Here is a 9,263-nt window from a genome sequence, read left to right on the forward strand (position 1 = left end):
TTGTAATAGCTTTATTTATATCCTGTTTCTAATCTCATCCTCCTCTAAGCCATTTACACATCGATCACAATGACATTTCTAAAGATGAAAATCTGATGTTACTCTGTTTCAATGGCTCACCATTGGTTTACAGATAACATACAAACTCCATGGGATGGCATTCAAATTTCTAAAATTTGGTCTCAACCTAAAACACAGTTCATTTCCTAATAAAGGCATTCCCTGACCTCTGAAAAGTCATTTTGGTACCCATTCTGCATGCTATTAGGCCTATGCTTCCCTCTAATCACATGGTAACATTTTTATCTCCTTGTTGATCTACTTCATTACTAGACTGAAACTCTCAAGACAGAACCTATTTTATCTTTTTGTATCCCCAAAACTATTAACATGACCCATGAAAGAATGGGTTTGTAAAATGAACACATATAGAATAAATCAACTCAACCCACAGTGAACAGCAGAAATAGTTCTCATGTAACAGGGGGCTCAATAATGCTTGGACCTATGATCAAAAATGACCCCTATTCCTCTTCCAGATAACCTCAGACCTTTTTACTTTAACTTCCTTCCATTCTGTTTTCCAGTGTTCATAACAAGAATTACTCTTTCTGGGCCAGGTGAAAGGGACAAGTATGTGATTCACCTAGTACTCCAGCACTGAATATGCCTTTAAAAAACATGCCACATAGCCCTTTGACACAGTATTTATTAAAGCAAATGGGTTATCAAAATTAAGAGAATCATGTTATCAACATATTGAACTTTAGCCATAACTTTTTTGCTGCCTACCTCCTTATTAATCTCTGCATTATTCTTGTGACTAGACCAGAGTTATCCCTTCCTATTGCCTTTGGGAACACACCAGATTACCCCTATCTAGCTGGACCTTCAGTTATCACTGAAAGAGGGATCAACGCTAGCTCCTTCCTGATTTGGCCAGATACTAAACAAATTTCCCTGCTTTCCAGGATTCAAATGCCCACCTACTCTTCTCTCAAATTTCTTAAAATTTTCAGTGTAATAGCATTTTCATACTACAGCATGTCTCTTATGGTTTGAGTTGTTAAATTTAACGATAAAAATAATCTAAATAAGAATACAATCTAACATTGTTGTAATTACCCAATAAAGTTTTTTTTTTAATCTTTAAAAATTTTTAAAAATTTAGAATTTCAAAAAATAGTAATTTTTAATATCTAGAGAAAATGACCTTCTAATACATTATTGACATGTTTTTGCAAATCATTAAGACAAGTCATTTTCACTCTAAGGTATAGGTAAACTCCAGCTGCTCTTTCTCAATCAGCCTCAATCAACTAGATCTTCATTATACCATTAATTTAAAAGTAACTGAGAGGCCCTCTCTTGGGAAACATCTCTTGAGATAGACACATACAACTGAAACTGTTTCAGAAGCTGTTACCTGTACCAAACCAACTAAACTTAAATGGGTGTATTTCCTAGCCTTGTAATGAAACCAAGTGGACCTCACACCTCTTACCATCACCCAGGAAGGGTGTGCATCTGTTCCGAAGGCCCCCCTGGATCCAGGTCATCCTGGTTGCTGCTGCTCCAGGCTGGGCATCCATGTTGCTGCAGCTTGCGGTTTGTGAGGGGCAGTGTACAGGAAAAGCAGGATGGGATTTTAAGGGAAACAGGAGGAAGATGGCTTTCTGGGAAAATGCCATCACTGTCATAGGTGCTAAGTAGTACCACACACATTTTATTGCAGCACAGTTTAAAAATTTAACAAATGAAAGATTAAAAATAAAAAAAAAAATAAAAATAAAAAAAATTAAAAATACAGACGTCCAGAGATGCTCTAAAACAGTTAAGTTAAAGATCAGGAAAAATAAGGTCACAGACTTAAACAGCCAGTAAAATTCTTGAGTGTGGGGGAGGGGATGAGGGCAAGGGTGGGGTTGGGAGAGAAAAGGTTTATGTGATCAATCCACTTAAAAATGCTAATGACATTGCTTTCTCTCCCAAGATGCAAAACTCCAAAGTCAATCAAGAGGGTAGAGAAATTCTTATGAACATTCAGAAAAACTCGATTTTAATCTGGTTAAAAATAATCAGTGTCATTATCATCATCATCATCACCATTATAAGTATAATAATAATAATAAATAATAGTAACTAGTAACAACAATAAAAAGGAAATCAGCGGAAAGTCAGGAAAAATGTAAAAAAAAAAATTGGAATAACTTACTGTAGCTGAAGATCAAAAAAATCTCACTGTAAAAAAACAAAAATAAAAATAGCCCAGATTAGAAAAACAGGAGGTGCAAAAATGTCAAGTCAGTAAAGTTTATTTCTTTTCTTTCCAAAAGCAGTTTCCACAAAAACCGCAAGGGTAAAGTTCTCAATAGCAAACAAGCAAAGCCCTTTCCACATTTTATTCAATCTTAAAAATACACGAGGAAGTAGAGGTCAGTTTATGAGAGGCTAAAGGCTCCTCCTCCTCTAACCCAACTGCTGAAGAAAAAATAGAAATAAATTTTAAAAATTACATCTTAAATCCAGGTCCTGGTTTTTGGAAACAATTAAAAAAAAAAAAAAACACCTATAAATTTGCCGTAGTGCACATCAAGTTGCATCATTATGTTTAAAATGTCTTTATAAAATCATTTTTGGAATGGGAATGTGTGTGTTCTGGAAGGGTGGGGAAGGGAGGTTAAAAATCAAAGCTGAGCTCCAGTGAGTAGGGATGGGGTTCGCCTTGCTGCCCTGTGAAAGGAGAAGGGACAGATTGAGTCAGAGTTCCTCAGAAATGTTGTGCCCTAGACCCTCAAAGACAGAAATATCTGTCTCTCGCATCTAACACATTTTGGTAAAGCATAACATTCCACTGGGATGGGGAAGAGTCTCTGTAAAACCATCACCTCTACATCAGTGACAATTAATTAATTAAATGCTAGTATTCATTTAAAGGTTTCAAAAGAAGTCTCCAAAATTAAACAAAAATCTACATTCAAGCATTCACCTTGGTAATCGGCAGTTTGGAAAATGAAAATAAAGGGAAAACCAGGCCATTGAATAGAAATAAAGTGAGCAATGTCAAATATCAAGATAAAGTTCATGTACTTTTTCCTATGAGGAATATAGACTGAAGGTGAATGGTCTACCAGGAAGCTTAGAGATGACTCATCTCTTCTCAAAATTGATGAACGTCAAACAAGACCTGATGCTAGTTAGGAGGAAAGATACTTTAAAGAGCACACTAATTCACTCACTGACAAAATAAAAAAGCATACAGATGGGGAAAAAAGATTAACTATTTTAGCTACTGAACATTTAATGTTATGAAACAGCTGGAAAAATGATACCTTATACAATGATATGGTCCTTATGGGATTTCTTGTGTTTCTTCTGTGTTCTATTGTGTACCAAACGCTATAGCTAATTCCAAGGTATAACTTCTAAGAAGCTGATACATATAGCATACTAAATACATATATAAATATATACACTATTTCAAAAAAGCCTAAACAAGATTTGAAATTACAAGTCACTGTTCAAGTAAGAACCTTTGGCTGCATAGTATAATGAACAACTGAATCTTAATCTCCTTTACAAATATGAGTAAACTAAATATTTTAAACTGACCTTTTTAAAGTGATTCTTGAGTCAATTATTTAATGATGGAAACAACAGAATGGGCACTATGACTAAAATTTTAACTGTAAATTGAAAGGGGAAGGCAAGACCAGCTTAGGTATGTATGTGATATAAACAGTACAAATTACAGAAAATGTAGAATTTTAGAGAATGTGTATCTGACTGTTATTTGGTTGGGAAAGTCAGTGTTTAGGATGTAGTTATGGTGAAATATTCAGTGCCACAGCCTGAACCGGGCGCTCAAAATATTCAGGTTAAGTCTCATTCACAAGCAAATCCTATGCGCATGCCACAACAGAGCTTCAAAAAAAGCAGCAGTAATATGAAAAGAAATCATTTACATCTTTCAATGGAAAGAAGTTAAAATGTTCCCAAGATGTTATGTTAAACTTATCAACTCCCACCTAGAAACATCCCACAAAACTTTAGCACTTACTCCTAACGCTTTGCAATTAAAATACCAGATTATACATTATCAGATTTCACTGAAGTTTGGATCCCTTCTTCTACAGGGTAGTCTCAATAAGAGGTCTGCCAACCAACAAGCTGAGCACCATTATCACCTGGCACTTGTTTGAATTGCAAATTCTCAGGCTCCACCCCAAATTGAATTAATCAGAAACTGGGGGTAGGGTCCAACAATCTGTTTAACCAGCCTCCTGCTGATTCTAATGTCTGCTTACGCCGGAGAATCACTGTGAAATCTAATGGGGAGGAGGGGTGTGCTGTGTGTTCTGTCCCTTAATAACAATCAATTATTTAGACAAAGTGCCTAATATTTCCAGTGTCTGTGAGGAGCAGGTTTGAGCAGCATAGTTTTTCCTGATGCACTGTAAATAAATCCAACATTACAAGCTATCATAATAAAAGTACCAAGGAATTTTTTTTTTTAAATCCTACGGTAAACCTATTTATAAATCAAAATTTCCCAATATTTATTTCTAAGAGAACACTTTAGAGCATTACAGTTCTGATCTCACCATAGTCAATCCTCTAGTAAATCTACCATGTATAAAATAGTACCTTCCATTTCCACTGAGAATAAATATAAATGTTAATTAAGTATGAACAAGTAATGTTTCTAAAGGTAACTACTAATAAAATGCGAAGACTGAAATACTGTCATTAAGGTAGTTCTTAATAATAATAAACTTATAAAACTACTTTTCTGCTCACTTTTCACAATTTTGGCAACGTAAGACTTGCATTATAGAAATTAGAAACTTTATTTTATTGATATAAAGCTAAAATCCATAAAGTTACCTCACGTGCCTAAACTGACAGAGCTAATAAGCAACAAGGGGAATAAAACCTAGTTCTCCTAACTTCTAGGTTGAAACTATTTGAAGATTCTTCCAACGGTTAATAATACTCCTCAGTACCTCTTACAAGTTAATGTAATCCTTAGGATTACAACTACTAGCTATGGTGGCCTTTATTCCTCGTTTCTATTAACAATTCTATGCAAAACAAGTTTGAATGCCATGTCAAGCCTTTTATAGAGCTAATCACAAATAAGTCATATTTAAATTCTCTACAGAAAGAATTATCAGCAGGTAAGATCCACAACCCAAGTCATCCCTCTTCCTCTGCATAGCCCAACATGAAAATGGTACTAATGGAAATCTAGGTAAGAACGTATCTAAAATTTTCGTAGTTTAATTCTACAGCCAAATAGTTTCAGAGAGTTTAGTTAGCTTGGTACATGATGGTGCCAAAAAAAAATCCTTATTTCTAACACCTCAAGGCAAGAAAAGCGTCCTTTGAATATTTTCAACTCTTTAACGATAAGCTTCCTAAAAATTTAAAAATTCCTGAGATTTGTCAATAGTACTTTTATCAGAGTTCCTAAATTAATCCTCAATCGCTCCCCTTATTTCTGACAGCTCAGCAAAGCAATAAACTTGTTAAGTTTTTTTTTTTAATCCCACACAGCCCTATTACAGGATTTTCATTAGTTACAAAGTGAAGAATCAACAAATGCACAGCTATCTGAAATAAAACTAATTTTACTTTCTAACAAACAGAATTCTTGAAATGAATTTCTAACCCTTCGGTATTAAAGTTTTTGTCAGCTACACATTTTTAATAAATCAATGTACTCTCACACAAGGATAAAAACCATTTTTCTGGATAAGTGAATGTGATACTTAAAACCTATGTCATTTTCTATAAATTTAGTAAACTGTTCAAATAAAGTGTAAGTACTTAACAAACAGTAGACCCTAAAACACTTAACAAAAATTATGTAAATGTGCCTATTTGCCACAAAGAATTGGCCAGGCAAATGAATACCAAAATATCCTGAAAGTCAAATTTGTCATCTTATAAAGTTACGTGAATTACAAATGCATTCTGGTAATTATTTTTCACAAGCACCGTTTGAGAATGTCCAGAAGTTTTACAAAGATTCAAATATAGTACTGTATGTATTTATTATCTAGTATTTTAGTAACTCTATAAAACCTCTTCACTGACCCAGTGGTCACGTTTCTTACTAGTTTTATTGTTGATTTACTATGACCCTGGCAATCAACACTTTTATGCCTCAGTTTCTCTATCTGAGAAAGACAGTAATACCTACCTCAAAGTTCCACTAACATATATTTCAAATGAACTGTAACCTGCAGATAAAAAGTAGTAAATCAGCTGTAATAATTAATGTTAATCTGAGCACAAGACTTTCTTTTATAAATATAACTGAAAGTAATTACTTCAAGATCTATCTTGGGTCACAAGTAGTAGTAAATTAAGAAATGATCTGTAAATCTCTACATTTACATTTTTATTCTTATGCGCTTCAGCACTCTGCAGAATTCTGAGCATAGCGGTACAATACCTAATTGGTAATCCTCCCCCACACCATACACGCCCAATTTTCTAATTTAAGAGATGGAGATAATATCAGCACTACATAAACTTGAACTGTATTAATAAACACCTCTCAGGGGTCCTCACGATCGTAGAAAACGAAAGGAAAGCAGCCGTTAACATAGAAACACAGAGAAAAAGCACAAAGACATTTTCTTAGTCAGTCGTGGACTAAAAGACAGTAGGCCGAATCTACGCAGCGGCTGAGGCCTATAAAACTCCCACCCGCGTAAGACCTAACCGCTACCCCCGGCCGTGAAAATGGAATAAATGGGGGTCCGGTTACTCTACCGAGGGTAGGTTTCCTAGTCTGCTCTCCCACACCCCCTCGCGCCCCTCAAGGAACCCCGTGCCTACCCTGCATACGCCCCCTCCACTTACCAAGAAGGGGAAGGGAGAAGAGATTGGATTATGAATCTCCCACTCCCGGGTTGTAATTGAAGAAGCCGACTGCTACTCGATGTCGGCAACGCGGCCGCCACCGCTTAGTCTTCGTCTCCTCACAAAATGGCCCCCGAGTCGTCTCTACCGCGGAGGCGAAGGCCTATCCCCCGCCCCACTTCCATGAACCTTCCTATTGGCTATTCCGTTTCTCGCTCCCGCTCCTAATAAGACAGTTCTACAGCTCTTCACAATTATACCCAATCAAAACTAACAGTAGGTTAGCCCAAGCAAGAGAATTTCCACATGCGTGAGCGAAACTACTTTGTAAATGGTCACTTTTCCTGTCATTTATCGTTTCAGGACTGCTTATTGGCCACTGTACCGGACGAAGCTCTGGGGAGAAACGCGCCTTTGTATCGCGCACTGCTTCACATCCGGGTATCCGGCTAGTTTGATTGGCGATCGCAGTATCCTATCTCTGCTCCTTCTAGCGACCAGTAAAGGCCCGCCCAGAGATCTGAATTCCCGCTGCGAGGGGGCGGAGCGGAGGTGAGGTACGTAGTAGGTAGTGGGCCGGAAGGACTAGGTTTCCGCCATGGTTTCTCACTGAGCGGAACATGTGCAATAGTCCTGGGCCTAGGAAGAAGGGAACAATAGACCTTTTCCAAGGAGCTCTGGTGGCCTAGTGCCGAAAGCATTTGACTGCTAACCGGAAGGCTGGTAGTTCAAACCCACGGAAGGAAGACTGGGCAATCTACTTCTCTGAAGACTACTGCCTCAGAAACCAGTTGCTATCCAGTGGATTCAGACTCGTAGCTATGCGATTGCGTTGCAGTTGAGGCTGTGACCTTTCAGAAAACCACTGTCATAGAGTGGATTCGACTCACAGTGACCCCGTTGAGTTTCCCAGGCGGTAAATCTTTACGGAAATAGATTGCCTAGTCTTCCTTACTCGAACTGGCTGGTAGGTTTGAACCACCAATCTTCTGGTTAGCAGACAGATGCCTTAGGCACTGTGCTACCAGAGCTCCTTAAGTTATGTGCTGTCTCTATTGTTATGTGCTGTCACCGACTCATCGACCCTTCTTTGGGTTTGCGAGGCTGTATCACTACAGAAGTAGATTGCCCCATCTTCCTTCCGAGGAGTGGCTGGTGGGTTTGAACCACCAGCCTTCTGGTTAGCAGTCAAGTGCCTTAGGCACTATGCTACCAGAGCTCCTCAAGGCATCTCTGTTGTTGTTGTTGTTATGTGCCCTCCTCCAGTCGCCCCGACTCATAGCGACCCCTCCTTGGGTTTCCGAGGCGGTATCACTACGCAAGTAGGATTGCCCAACCTTCCTTCTAGCTGGGTTCAAACTACTAACCTTACAGTTAGTAGTCGACTACTTAACCAGTTGCACCACATGCCCTCCCAAACCAGCTGGCTTCCTTCTTCCTCTCCAATACATCAAACAAGGGGAAGTATATCATATTGGCCTCAAATAACACTAAAGCACCCATCACTGGCCCCAAGCCTTATCTCTCACACTAATACCCTACAACCAAATTGGCCTGCCCCTCTATCACTTTCAGTAATTGTTCTCTGAATTCCCCTCACCCTGAAATGACCTGTCTGCCGCCTACTCTTTCCCATCATTGCCGGCTGCCTGGTTAAATTATAGCAGCCATGCACACAAGGGAATAGGGCTAGCACTAAGACAGAAGGAGATTTGTATAGGTTGTTAGGGAAAGGTCACATTTCTGTTATTTAGTGGAAAAAGCAAGATGCAGAAAACCCTCTAGATAGTGTGAGTCTATTTGTATACATTTTAAAGGGATATATGTATGTGTGGGCTTGGTAAAGTGGAAGGTCAGCGAAAAAGGGGAAGCCCCTCAACAAGATGGATTGACACAACGATAGTGTCAAGTATAGCAAAGATTGTGGGAATGGGGAATGACTCTGCACTGTTTCCTTCTGTTGGTAGGGCCACTGTAAGTGGAAGCGGACTCCATGGTACCCAACAACAATAACAATGTATGTGTGGATGCCTTGCTTTCCTCACTCCAACTCTCCTACCTGTTCTCCTTCCCCAGAGTCCAAACATGCTTTAAAACCTAACTGAAATCCCAGTTGTTGTTTTTTTAAGATACATGATTATTTGTTCAACTGGTTATATAATTAACCAATAGTTTAAAAGTTTTTTATACTCAAGGCACTGCCCTAAACATCAGATGTGTCACAAAACTGAATATAACTAAACTCAGTCCTCAAGCTTTGAACCTCTTCTCAAATTCATTTCATAGACATTATTTGCCCTATAAAAAGGTGGTAATTGTGGTGGTTGTTAACTGTCATCAAGTTGGCCCCCAACTCAAAGTGACCCAAAACACTATCAAGCAAAATT

This window comes from Orycteropus afer, unplaced genomic scaffold (assembly GCF_000298275.1).
Source record: "Orycteropus afer afer isolate SDZICR_OR568_19922 unplaced genomic scaffold, OryAfe1.0 scaffold00292, whole genome shotgun sequence".
Taxonomy (NCBI): domain Eukaryota; kingdom Metazoa; phylum Chordata; class Mammalia; order Tubulidentata; family Orycteropodidae; genus Orycteropus; species Orycteropus afer.